Source organism: Oryx dammah, unplaced genomic scaffold (assembly GCF_014754425.2).
Source record: "Oryx dammah isolate SB20612 unplaced genomic scaffold, SCBI_Odam_1.1 HiC_scaffold_29, whole genome shotgun sequence".
Lineage (NCBI taxonomy): Eukaryota > Metazoa > Chordata > Mammalia > Artiodactyla > Bovidae > Oryx > Oryx dammah.
This window is the reverse complement of record NW_024070213.1, coordinates 49,816,873-49,830,669: the sequence shown is the minus strand read 5'-3', so window position 1 is coordinate 49,830,669 and position 13,797 is coordinate 49,816,873.

Sequence of the window (13,797 nt, the reverse complement as noted above, 5' to 3'; positions counted from 1 at the left end):
TCCAGGCAGAGGGAACTACTTGTGCAGAAAGGAGGGGGAATGGGGATTTTAAGGAACTAAAGAATTTCAGAGTGGTTCTCTTTTAGAGAACCTTGTGGATTGATCCCTATAGAGAATTTTCTTCCACAAACTCACCTTAACGGTTCAAGGGTTCCCTTTCCTGCTGTCTTTAGACTGTATCGCTGAGAAAGCAAAGGTCAGCTGCCTTTGATCACTTATCAGAGCCATGTTGTACCTCAGCTGTGCTCACCGGTTCCTGCCTCCCAGCTTCAGGGCTTGCTGTTCTCATTAACTAGGACACTCCATTCTCCCATAAGCCTTCCCAGGTCTGTACCCACCAGGTGAACTCAGAGTCTTCCCTCTTGGTTTCCATGACAGCCAGTGAAGGGCATGATCATAGTACTTAAAAATACCACGTTGTAATGTGTAATTATCTGTCCATCTTTTCTTTTTTCATTTTTTTGAATCACCCACATGTGCTTGTTTTAATTACAGACCTCCTGAATCCAAACTTTCCAGGAGAAAGGCATTGGAATCTTTTTACTAGCACCTAGGTGAATTTTTTTTTAACTTTTTTGACTGCACCTCACAGCGTGTCAGATCTTAATCCTCCAACCGGGGATCGAACCAGTGCCTCTTGCACTGGAAGGCAGAGTTTTAACCACAAGACCACCAGGGAAGTCCCCTATCTGTCCATCTTTCTACTAGGCTGTCAGCAGGGCCTTTGTATCTCAGATTAGCATACCATTTTTAGCCTTAAACATATATTCAATACTTTTTACCCTGAAATGAATAAATAAATACATTTTAATTGAACTTCCTTTGCATTTAGTGGTGCTGCTACTGGCATTTTGATTTTCTGTTCTAGTTCCACTCCCAGCAGAATTATTAATAGATTTTATTTATTTATTTATTTATTTATTTTTAATTTTTACTTTACAATTCTGTATTGGTTTTGGCATAGATTGACATGAATCCACCACAGGTGTACATGCGTTCCCAAACATGAACCCCCCTCCCACCCCCCTCCCCACAACATCTCTCTGGGTCATCCCTGCGCGTCAACCCCAAGCGTGTCATATCCTGCATCAGACATAGACTGGCATTTCTATTCTTACATGATATTATACATGTTTCAATGCCATTCTCCCAAATCATCACACCCTCTCCCTCTCCCTCTGAGTCCAAAAGTCCGCTATACACATCTGTGTCTTTTTCACTGTCCTGCATACAGGGTCATCATTGCCATCTTCCTAAATTCCATATATATGTGTTAGTATACTGTATTGGTGTTTTTCTTTCTGGCTCACTTCACTCTGTATAATCGGCTCCAGTTTCATCCATCTCATTAGAACTGATTCAAATGTATTCTTTTTAATGGCTGAGTAATACTCCATTGTGTATATGTACCACAGCTTTCTTATCCATTCATCTACTGATGGACATCTAGGTTGTTTCCATGTCCTGGCTATTATAAACAGTGCTGCAATGAACATTGGGGTACATGTGTCTCTTTCAATTCTGGTTTCCTCTGTGTGTATGCCCAACAGTGGGATTGCTGGGTCATAAGGCATTTCTATTTGCAATTTTTTAAGGAATCTCCACACTGTTCTCCATAGTGGCTGTACTAGTTTGCATTCCCACCAACAGTGTAGGAGGGTTCCCTTCTCTCCACACCCTCTCCAGCATTTATTGCTTGCTGATTTTTGGATCGCAGACATTCTGACTGGTGTGAAGTGGTACCTCATTGTGGTTTTGATTTGCATTTCTCTAATAATGAGTGATGTTGAGCATCTTTTCATGTGTTTGTTAGCCATCCGTATGTCTTCTTTGGAGAAATGTCTATTTAGTTCTTTGGCCCATTTTTTGATTGGGTCGTTTATTTTTCTGGAATTGAGCTGCAGGAGTTGCTTGTATATTTTTGAGATTAGTTGTTTGTCAGTTGCTTCATTTGCTATTATTTTCTCCCATTCGGAAGGCTGTCTTTTCACTTTGCTTATGTTTTCCTTTGTTGTGCAGAAGCTTTTAATTTTAATTAGATCCCATTTGTTTATTTTTGCTTTTATTTCCAGAATTCTGGGAGGTGGATCATAGAGGATCCTGCTGTGGTTGATGTCGGAGAGTGTTTTGCCTATGTTCTCCTCTAAGAGTTTTATAGTTTCTGGTCTTACATTTAGATCTTTAATCCATTTTGAGTTTATCTTTGTGTGCGGTGTTAGAAAGTGATCTAGTTTCATTCTTTTACAAGTGGTTGACCAGTTTTCCCAGCACCACTTGTGAAAGAGATTGTCTTTACTCCATTGTATATTCTTGCCTCCTTTGTCAAAGATAAGGTGTCCATATGTATGTGGATTTATCTCTGGGCTTTCTATTTTGTTCCATTGATCTATATGTCTGTCTTTGTGCCAATACCATACTGTCTTGATGACTGTGGCTTTGTAGTAGAGCCTGAAGTCAGGCAAATTGATTCCTCCAGTTCCATTCTTCTTTCTCAAGATTGCTTTGGCTATTCGTGGTTTTTTGTATTTCCATACAAATCTTGAAATTATTTGTTCTAGTTCTGTGAAAAATATCGCCAGTATCTTGATAGGGATTGCATTGAATTTGTAAATTGCTTTGGGTAATATACTCATTTTCACTATATTGATTCTTCCGATCCATGAGCATGGTATATTTCTCCATCTATTAGTGTCCTCTTTGATTTCTTTCATCAGTGTTTTATAGTTTTCTGTATATAGGTATTTAGTTTCTTTAGGTAGATATATTCCTAAGTATTTTATTCTTTTTGTTGCAATGGTGAATGGAATTGTTTCCTTAATTTCTTCTTCTACTTTCTCATTATTAGTGTATAGGAATGCAAGGGATTTCTGTGTGTTGATTTTATATCCTGCAACTTTACTATATTCATTAATTAGCTCTAGTAATTTTCTGGTAGAGTCTTTAGTGTTTTCTATGTAGAGGATCATGTCATCTGCAAACAGTGAGAGTTTTACTTCTTCTTTTCCAATTTGGATTCCTTTTATTTCTTTTTCTGCTCTGATTGCTGTGGCTAAAACTTCCAGAACTATGTAGAATAGTAGTGGTGAAAGTGGGCACCCTTGTCTTGTTCCTGACTTAAGGGGAAATGCTTTCAATTTTTCACCATTGAGGATAATGTTTGCTGTGGGTTTGTCATATATAGCTTTTATTATGTTGAGGTATGTTCCTTCTATTCCTGCTTTCTGGAGAGTTTTTATCATAAATGGATGTTGAATTTTGTCAAAGGCCTTCTCTGCATCTATTGAGATAATCATATGGTTTTTATTTTTCAATTTGTTAATGTGGTGAATTACATTGATTGATTTGCGGATGTTGAAGAATCCTTGCATCCCTGGGATAAAGCCCACTTGGTCATGGTGTACGATCTTTTTAATGTGTTGTTGGATTCTGATTGCTAGAATTTTGTTGAGGATTTTTGCATCTATGTTCATCAGTGATATTGGCCTGTAGTTTTCTCTTTTTGTAGTATCTTTGTCAGGTTTTGGTATTAGGGTGATGGTGGCCTCATAGAATGAGTTTGGAAGTTTCCCTTCCTCTGCAATTTTCTGGAAGAGTTTGAGTAGGATAGGTGTTAACTCTTCTCGAAATTTTTGGTAGAATTCAGCTGTGAAGCCGTCTGGACCTGGGCTTTTGTTTGCTGGAAGATTTCTGATTACAGTTTCAATTTCCGTGCTTGTGATGGGTCTGTTAAGATTGTCTATTTCTTCCTGGTTTAGTTTTGGAAAATTGTATTTTTCTAAGAATTTGTCCATTTCTTCCAGGTTGTCCATTTTATTGGCATATAATTGCTGATAGTAGTCTCTTATTAATAGATTTTAAAATGTAATTACATATGACATTGTTCTTGCTCCTTGAGCCTGACATTTTGGATGTTGTTGGGAGACAGGCTTTCTCTAACACTGGGATGCTGGTGGCTATTTTTCTAGCCTTTTCCAGCTTCTAGAGATGGATCACATTCCTTGGCTTGTGGCCCCCCTTCTCTGTCTTCAAAGACAGCAGTGTATGCAGCATCTCTGACCCTCTCATCCTCACCACTTTGATTCTTTTTTTCTGCCTCCCTCTTCCACTTTTAAAGGCCCTTGTGAATACATTGGGCCTACTCAGACAATCCAGAATAATCTCTTTATTTTAATGTTAGTTGACTAGCAGCCTTAATTCCCTTTTACCATGTAATGTATGATGAATAAATATATTGAGAATAATGAAAGTCAGGTTTCCAGTGGTACTCTGCTAAACTGGTTCACTGTGGGAGGAGGGGGGAAGGGTAATAAAACTTGATTTGCAGCATTTGCCAATCGCAATGGTATAAATGGTCCCATGACTGATTTTCAGGCAACAATCAGCTCAAAAAATTACAAATAGCTAGTAATCAGCTTTCGTGAGCTGGTTCATACTGGTTCCAGCGCACTGTGGCAAGCTTCTCATTCTTGAAGTTTTTAAATATAGATAAATATAGAAATAAATATAGATATATTGTGGATAAGGATACGTATGTGTGTGTTTCCTTGCCCTCTACAATGGAAAAGCCTAAGAACTAGGGCACATCAGTAGCAATTAGAATGTGTGTTCATGCTCACTCACTCAGTTGTATCCAACTCTTTGTGACCCATCGACTGTAAATTGCCAGGCTCCTCTGTCCATGGGATTTTTCAGGCAGGAATACTGGAGTAGGTTACCATTTCCTCCTCCAGGGGATCTTCCCAATCCAGGGATTGAACCCACGTCTGCTGCATTAGCAGGCAAATTCTTTACCAAGGAGCCACAATTAGCACACCTAGCTAACTAACACATTCAGATCTTACTTTCCAAATACCACTCTCAACATTAAAAGGAACCAGTGCTCGTTGGAGAAAAGGTTAATTCTAGGGCTAGGGACGGGAAAGTACAAAATGAGCCTGCAACAACTTGTACCAGAAATTAATGAAGTGCTCAAAAAAATAGATGAGGATACATGAAAAGGAGAGATTTGCAAATAGAAAGAGCTCCCTCTGGGATAATTTTAGTATTAAAATAAATTATAATAGTAATGGCTTAAAGCCCTTTAAATAGAATAAAAATCCATGAGTTAAATAGACATAAATAAGTAAATGGAAGAACAGAAAGCTTTTTCACAATAGAATACCAACTAATACATAGAAAGTCCACCTGCAATGCAGGAGATTCCTAGGTTGATTCCCCGGTTCGATTCCTGGGTCGGGAAGATCTGCTGGAGAAGGGATAGGCTACCCACTCCAGTCTTCTTGAGCTTCCCTTGTGGCTCAGCTGGTAAAGAATCTGCCTGCAATGCGGGAGACCTGGGTTGATCCCTGGGTTGAGAAGATCCCCTTAAGGGGTTGCAAAGAGTCAGACACGACTGAGAGACTTTCACTTTTACATAGAAAATCATCAGGAGATGAAAAATTGAGTGAAATTTTAATGAGACAATATGTTTACATCTCTCCCCACAAATACTTGTTAATTGAAAAGAAATAACTAGTAATTTGACAGAGCAGAAATTTCACAAATACCACCTTAACCCAGTGATCAAAGTTAATATCACCAGGAGGAGCCTGGTGGGCTGTAGTCCATGGGGTCGTGAAGAGTCGGACACGACTGAGTGACTTCACTTTCACTTTTCACTTTCATGCACTGGAGAAGGAAATGGCAACCCACTCCAGTGTTCTTGCCTGGGGAATCCCAGGGACAGGGGAGCCTGGTGGGCTGCCATCTATGGGGTCGCACAGAGTCGGACACGACTGAAGCGACTTAGCAGCAGCAGCAGCAGCAGTGAGACAAATCTACATCATGTACATATGTGATCGACTGAAAGGACCTAATATCAGCTCTGTGATTAATTTGCCAGAATATATCATTTGAGTCTAACCACAGGAAACAGGAAAGAGACTCAAATTGAGGGATATTCTGCAAAATCTCGTCTATCCTCTTTAAAAATGTCAGTCATAAATGACAAACGATGACTGATGACTGAAAAACTATCACAGATTGATAAAAAGGCCTGAATGCAGTGCATGACCTTGTGTTTGATACTAGCCTGGCCAAAAAAAAAAAAAAAAATCATGAATGATAGTATTAAGACAAAGTCTGAATACAAATAGTGGGTTCCATAGTGGAAATAAATTCATGGTAAACTGTCTGATCTTGTTTATGGTACTCTGGTTATGTAAGAAAATATCCTTATTTTATACTTAGGATTTATACACTAAAGTACAGACTAGGAAGTTTACAATTCGCTCTCAAATTATTCAAAGAAAGGATTGTGTTGTATGGTGTGGGGAGAGAGAGAGAAATATGACAAAGGGTGGCTCAGTGGTAAACAATCTGCCTGACAATGCAGAGACATGGGTTCAATCCCTGGTCTGGAAAAATCCCACGTGCCATGGTAAGCCCATGTGCCACAACTACTGAGCCACAACTATGGAGCCCGTGGTCTAGAGCCAGTGGACCACAACTGCTGAGCCTGTGAGCTTCAACTACCGGAGCCTGTGTAGAAGCCTCTGTGCACTGCAAGAGGCAGAGGCTTCTACATAGAGAATCAGAGCAGCCCAGGCACTGCAACTGGAGAGCAGCCCCTATTCTCTACAACTAGAGAAAGGACTGTGCAGTGTGGGAGATCCAGCACAGCCAAAAATAAATCAATAAATAAACAAATGGGGCAAACTATGTCCATTTTTGAATCTGGGTAAAAGGTTTACAGGCCTTATACTGTTGTTGCAACTTGTCTATAAATCAGAAGTTATATCCCCGAAAAGTGTAACCAGAAAATTGAGATGGGGGAAGTGTGTGTGTTACTCGCTCAGTCATATCTGACTCTTTGGGACCCCATGGACTTTAGTCTGTCGGGCTCCTCTGTCCATAGAATTCTCCAGGCAAGAATACTGGGGTGGGTTGCCAGAGATGGGGGAAGAGGGACATAAGAAGTTATTTTGGTAACAATTCACCAGTGCAGGGGGAAACGCCATACAAAACCATGGTGGTTGTATCTGCTCCTGCTCTCTGTAGCCACCTCTCTGTTGATACCGTCTGTATTCTTGGCTAAAACAAAACAAAAGAGGAGCTTCTAACCAGTGTGTAGGTGGTCTGTTTGGGCAGCTTCAAAGACAGCTTTTGTGAAAATGAAAGTATTCATTTTAAAATCATAGAGATCTCTCTGTCCTGCATAGCAATTTGGGAGCCCTGTCATAGTTTGTAATCAGAATGTCTAATCTTGCAAAATATTCTTTTTTTCTTTCCTAAGTCAATTTCTTTTAAAATTTTTTTAAAATATTTATTCATTTTTAATTCATTGATGATTGCTTTACAATCTTGGCTTGATTTCTGTCATATATCAACATCAGTTAACCATAGGTATACATATGTCCCCTCCCTCTTGAATATCCTTCCCATCTCCTGCCCATTCCCACCTATCTAGGTTATTACAGAGCCCCAGTTTTGAGTTCTCTGAATCATACACTAAATTCCCATTGACTGTCTACTTACATATGTTAGTGTATATGCTTCCATGCTCTCTTCATTTATCTCACCCTCTCCATCTTCTCTCCCCTGCCCTCGCCCATAAGTCTGCTCTCTACATCTGTCTCTCCATTGCTGCTCTGCAAACAGACTCATCAGTACCATCTTTCTAGATTCCATATATATGCATTAAATATATATGGAATCTCTTCTGAAATTTTCTCTTTCTGATTTATTTCACTCTGCATAATAGGCTCTAGGTCCATCCATCTCATTAGAACTGACTCAAATGTGTCAATTCTTGCAAAATATTCTTAAAGTAAGATAAATGAAAGAGGTAGTATGTAGGATCAGAAAACAGGAACAGTAAAACCATACACAATTTATGGATTTTTTTAATAAAAAGGTATTTCCTTCCAGTCCTCTCTTGGGATTTAACTTATGGGTATTATTGCTTCTGGTTCATTACTATTTAGCAGAATTTAACACATCTCATTTGTTCCTTTTGATGAAGAAATGATGCCTTGTACTATATACAAAATTCAACTCTTAAAAAAATAACTTAAAAATTAAGTATTAAAAATTTAGCACATGAGGCACAGAATCAAGGTTTAAGCCAGTTTAGCTAAGGTGGCTACTCTTCAGAACGAAAAATAAAATCTTGTTCTCCATGCCTCCCTACTTCCTCCACCAGGTGAACATTTTATGTTGCTAGAAAATAAAGCATTTCTTGACACAAACGTTTGATTTGATCCCTAGTGTTAAATAGATGAATTGAGAAGCTAACAAAAATCAATTATTTGCAATCTAATTACACCATAATTTTTAGCATTTAAATATCCATATCTCTAGAGATAAAATAGTTTTGATTTGCAAAATTGGATAATTAAATTAAGCACATAATTGTTCCTATAGGCCTGAGAGCCAGGTAATAGCAACTTGAAAAGTTAGCAATATAAATGATCAGTTTGGTTAGTCTGCTGAAGATTTAAAAAAAAAAAAAAAGAGTAAAATTTATCCCTGAGGAGAAAACCTCAGAGCAATAAATCCCAAATATTATTGACTGCAGTAGAAATGTAAATGCTTCCCTAGTTTCCTTTGCACTCTCCCCCTATGGCAGCAGCTCTGCCTTCTGGGTGATATTGACCCATCCACCCCCAGCTGGAGGGGTAGGCCTTGATTTGCCTAAACCAATTAGGATCATCCTAATTGTCTCAGCTAGTTCAATAGCAGGCCTTGACCCAAGTTGGTTAGTTTTACATTTAATTTCTGGAGAGCACTCTTTTTTTTTTTTTTTTTTGCTATACCACATAGCACATGGAATCTCAGTTCCTTTGACCAGGGATCAAACACACATCTCCTGCATCGGAAGGGCAGTCTTAATCATTGGACCACCAAGGAAGCCCCTGGATAACAATCTTAATTCCAATTTCTTCGGAAAGTTTTATGGTAACACCCAATCAGCAACCAGGACTTGCCTCCCTTCTCCCATGATCAGAGCTTGCCCATGATCATAACTGTATACAGTAGAAGTGACAAATAGATTCAAGGGATTAGATCTGATAGACAGAGTGTCTGAAAAACTGTGAAAAACTATGGAGATAAGAAAGCCTTCCTCAGTGATCAATGCAAAGAAACAGAGGAAAACAATAGAATGGAAAAGACTAGAGATCTCTTCAAGAAAATTAGAGATACCACGGGAATATTTCATGCAAAGATCGGCTCAATAAAGGACAGAAATGGAATGGACCTGACACAAGCAGAAGATATTAAGATGAGGTGGCAAGAATACACAGAAGAACTGTACAAAAGAGATCTTCACGACCTAGATAATCACAATGGTGTGATCACTCACCTAGAGCCAGACATCCTGAAATGTGAAGTCAAGTGGGCATTAGGAAGCATCATTACAAACAAAGCTAGTGGAGGTGATGGAATTCCAGTTGAGCTATTTCAAATCCTAAAAGATGATGCTGTCAAAGTGCTGCACTCAACATGTCAGCAAATTTGGAAAACTCAGCAGTGGCCACAGGACTGGAACAGGCCAGTTTTCATTACAATCCTTAAGAAAGGCAATGCCAAAAAATGTTCAAACTATCGCACAACTGTACTCATCTCACACGTTAGCAAAGTAATGGTCAAAATTCTCCAAGCCAGGCTTCAACAGTATGTGAACTGGGAACTTCCAGATGTTCAAGCTGGATTTAGAAAAGGCAGAAGAACCAGAGATCAAATTGCCAACATTCATTGGATCATCGAAAAAGCAAGAAAGTTCCAGAAAAACATCTATTTCTGCTTTATTGACTAAGCCAAAGCCTTTGACTGTGTGGATCACAACAAACTGTGGAAAATTCTGAAAGAGATGAGGATACCAGACCTCCTGACCTGCCTCCTGAGAAATCTGGATGCAGATCAAGAAGTAACAGTTAGAACTGAACATGGAACAACAGACTGGTTCCAAATGAGGAAAGGAGGACATCAAGGCTGTATATTGTCACCCTGTTTATTTAACTTATATACAGAGTTCAGTTCAGTTCAGTTCAGTTCAGTCGCTCAGTCGTGTCCGACTCCTTGCGACCCCATGAATTGCAGCATGCCAGACCTCCCTGTCCATCACCAACTCCCAGAGTTCACTCAGACTCACATCCATCGAGTCAGTGATGCCATCCAGCCATCTCATCCTCTGTCGTCCCCTTCTCCTGCCCCCAATCCCTCCCAGCATCAGAGTATATCATGTGAAATGCCAGGCTGGATGAAGCACAAGCTGAAATCAAGATTGCCAGGAAAAATATCAATGACCTCAGATATGAAGATGACACCACCCTTATGGCAGAAAGTGAAGAAGAACTAAAGAGCCTCTTGATGAAAGTGAAAGAGAAGAGTGAAAAAGTTGGTTTCAAACTCAACATTCAAAAAATGAAGATCATGGCATCTGGTCCCATCACTTCATGGCAAATAGATATGGAAACAATGGAAACAGTGACAGACTTTATTTTCTTGGGCTCAAAAATCACTGCAGATGGTGACTGTAGCCATGAAATTAAAAGACACTTGCTCCTTGGAAGAAAAGCTATGACCAATCTAAACAGCATATTAAAAAGCAGAGACATTACTTGCCAACAAAGGTCTGTCTAGGCTATGGTTTTTCCAGTAGTCATGTATGAATGTGAGAGTTGGACCATAAAGAAAGCTGAGCACCAAAGAATTAATGCTTTTGAACTGTGGTGTTGGAGAAGACTCTTGAGGGTCCCTTGGGCTGCAAGGAAATCAAACCAGACAATCCTAAAGGAAATCAGTCCTGAATATTCATTGGAAGGATTGATGCTGAAGCTGAAACTCCAATACTTTGGCCAGCTGATGTGAAGAACTGACTCATTTGAAAAGACCCTGATGCTGGGGAAAATTGAGGACAGGAACAGAGAATGAGATGGTTGGATGGCATCACTGACTCAATGGACATGAGTTTGAGTAAGCTCCGGGAGTTGGTGATGCACAGGGAAGCCGGGCGTGCTGCAGTCCCTGGGGTCGCAAAGAGTCGGACATGACTGAGAGGCTGAACTGAACCGATGATAATAACTGTAACTTATAATATATGCAGGTCAACCAACAAGCTTCTTATATGCCTTTTAAGTATCTTAATGTTTAAAACAGTTTATCTTCCTTTTCTATGATTTTCCTTTTGAATAAAACAGAAATTTATCCTGTAGAATTTCCCATATTCTAGATTTGATTGGTTGATTTCTTGAGTGGTTTTGCTTGCTAATCCCTGTTTTTCATTTTTCCTATAAAATAGTAGTTTGTAGTAGGGGCTTGATTTAGAAATGTCATTGTTTTACAAAATGTATTAGGTGGCACTGTGTGCTTCCTAATGCATTAAAGTCAGAACCACACAAACTTAGGTTGGTCATAGTTTTAGTGATGTCAGAATGGTTGGCAGAGTCAGATTTAGTTCATTTGGGCTAGTGGGAATTTCTGGAGTTAGTTCCAGATTCCTGTTGACATGACCCCAATAGTATTTGAGGGCCTCCTTGTTCCCCCAGTGTCCCAGGTTTATATTTCCTGACCCAGACATGAAATCAGCCATGTGTCTAAGAAGCTCTGTTCCTTTTCTTAATAGTGGGGAAAGTTGTTGAGTGGGCACCACCTGGGCTCAGGAATACTTGTAACAGTGGGTTTTTATTGTTTCTAGACCTGCCAGTGGGCCAAGCTAGGGAATAAGTAGTTTTTCAGAAAAAGAAGAGAAAATCATGAATTTATACAGATATTGCCAATTTAAATTTAAGATTATAGGAGAACTTTACCTCTTATCTCTTAAACAAAAAATCTGAGCTGGACGACCAAGGATGAGATGGCTGGATGGCATCACAGACTCGATGGACATGAGTCTGAGTGAGCTCCGGGAGATGGTGATGAACAGGGAGGCGTGGCGTGCTGCGATTCATGGGGTGGCAAAGAGTGGGACACGACTGAGCGACTGGACTGAACTGAATCATGTTTATATAACTTTATTTGCTTTATCTAAGAATGTTTAAGAATCTAACAGTATTTAAAAACCTAAGAATCTGAGCAAACTCCAAGAGATGTTTACAGACAGAGAAGCCTGGCATGCTACAGTCTATGGGGTTGCAGAGTCAGACACAACTTAGCAACTAAACAATAACAAGAATATTTATATAAGCAGTTTCAAAATAACCATATCAATAGGAGTACTAAAAATTAAGATGATAGAATGCATTTTAAGATTTGTTGAGGGTGTGTGGCTATTGTCTTTGTCCTTAAGATATATCTTATTAAGGACGTACTGTCTAAATATTAAGTTTTAGAATTATCTAAAATAAGTCTTTTCTGTGTTGTTGTGCCACAAACTTGATATATAGTTAAATTCAATTACTTCGGTCCATTTTTAGTTTTGGGAAGAGGGTTCTTTCTTTTTGTATTTAATTTTTTAAAGTATAAGTTATTTACAGGATTCCAAAATCAAAATCGTTAAACAGTACACATTCAGAAAAGTCTAATAGCCTTCCTTGTTCCTTCCTTTCCCCTCTGTTAATGTTATGAAATGAAGTAACATTTTTATATGAAATGAATGACTGTTTTATTCATTTTTGGCTTATCCTCCATTGCTTCTTTTTGAAAATATACATGCATATGTATCTGTGTGTGTGTATATAAACATACATAGGTGTTTTCCTCATTTTATTAAACAAATTTGCCTTATTTGCTTATAAATATATCCAGAAGATCCTCCATAGCAGGATATGCATATTTACCTAATCTTTTTACCATGCATAGTATTCCATTTTGTGTTTATTCAGATAGACCCCCACTGAAAGACATTAGGTTATTTTAATTTCTACCATTACAAATAGTGCCACAGTGCCTACGTTATCTTGAATTTTTTTCCCAGAATAGTGATAGGAATTTCTGAGTATAAAGGTAAATGCATATATGTAACTTACTGGATAATGACAACTTCTTTCCACAACTCTATTATTTTTCATTCCCAACTTTAATGTACGACACTGCCTGCTTCCCCACTACTTTGCCAATGGGTATGTTTTAATTTTCCATTCTTGCCATTCTGATAGATGAGAAATAGCTCCCCAATGTCATTTTCTTTTATGTGTGTGTGATTTAATATGAGTGTGTTTCAGCTTTTTAAAAATATGAGTGTGTTTGAGCAACTTTTGTATTTCTGTTTCTGTGAATTGTTGGTTCACTTTTCTAACCTGTTTTTCTGTGGAGTTATTGGTCTTTTTCTTCTCAGTTTTTAGAAGCTTTTAATGTTACAGGTATTAACTCCAGTGAGATAAGTTGGAAGTCTTGTTTTCAGATGCGTCATTTGTCTTCTTATATCACTTACGCTGATTTTTCTTCTGTAAAAATTATTTTTGAATTTTTATATAGTCAAATTCATAAATCTTTTCTCTTATTGAGTCTAGATTTTGAATGATCGTTAAGAAAGTTTTCCCCATCCATTTCAGTAATAAAGAAAACATTCTATTGCCCTCTCTCTTCCTAGCTCTCTTTTATTACTTTTAAAGTTTCATTTTTTAAGTTGGACTCTCTAATACATTTGGAATTTGTCTGGATGCATAGTGTGTGGAATGGACCCAGATTTACCTTTTTTCCTTTTTTCTCAAATGGCTATTCTTTTGTTCCAATACCATGTTTGTTTTCTTTTTGGCCATACCACATTACCTGTGGGATCTTAATTCCCCAACCAGGGATCAAACCCAGGACCCCTGCATTTAAAGCATGGAATCTTAACCACTGGACCACCAGGGCAGTCCCCTAGTACAACTTATT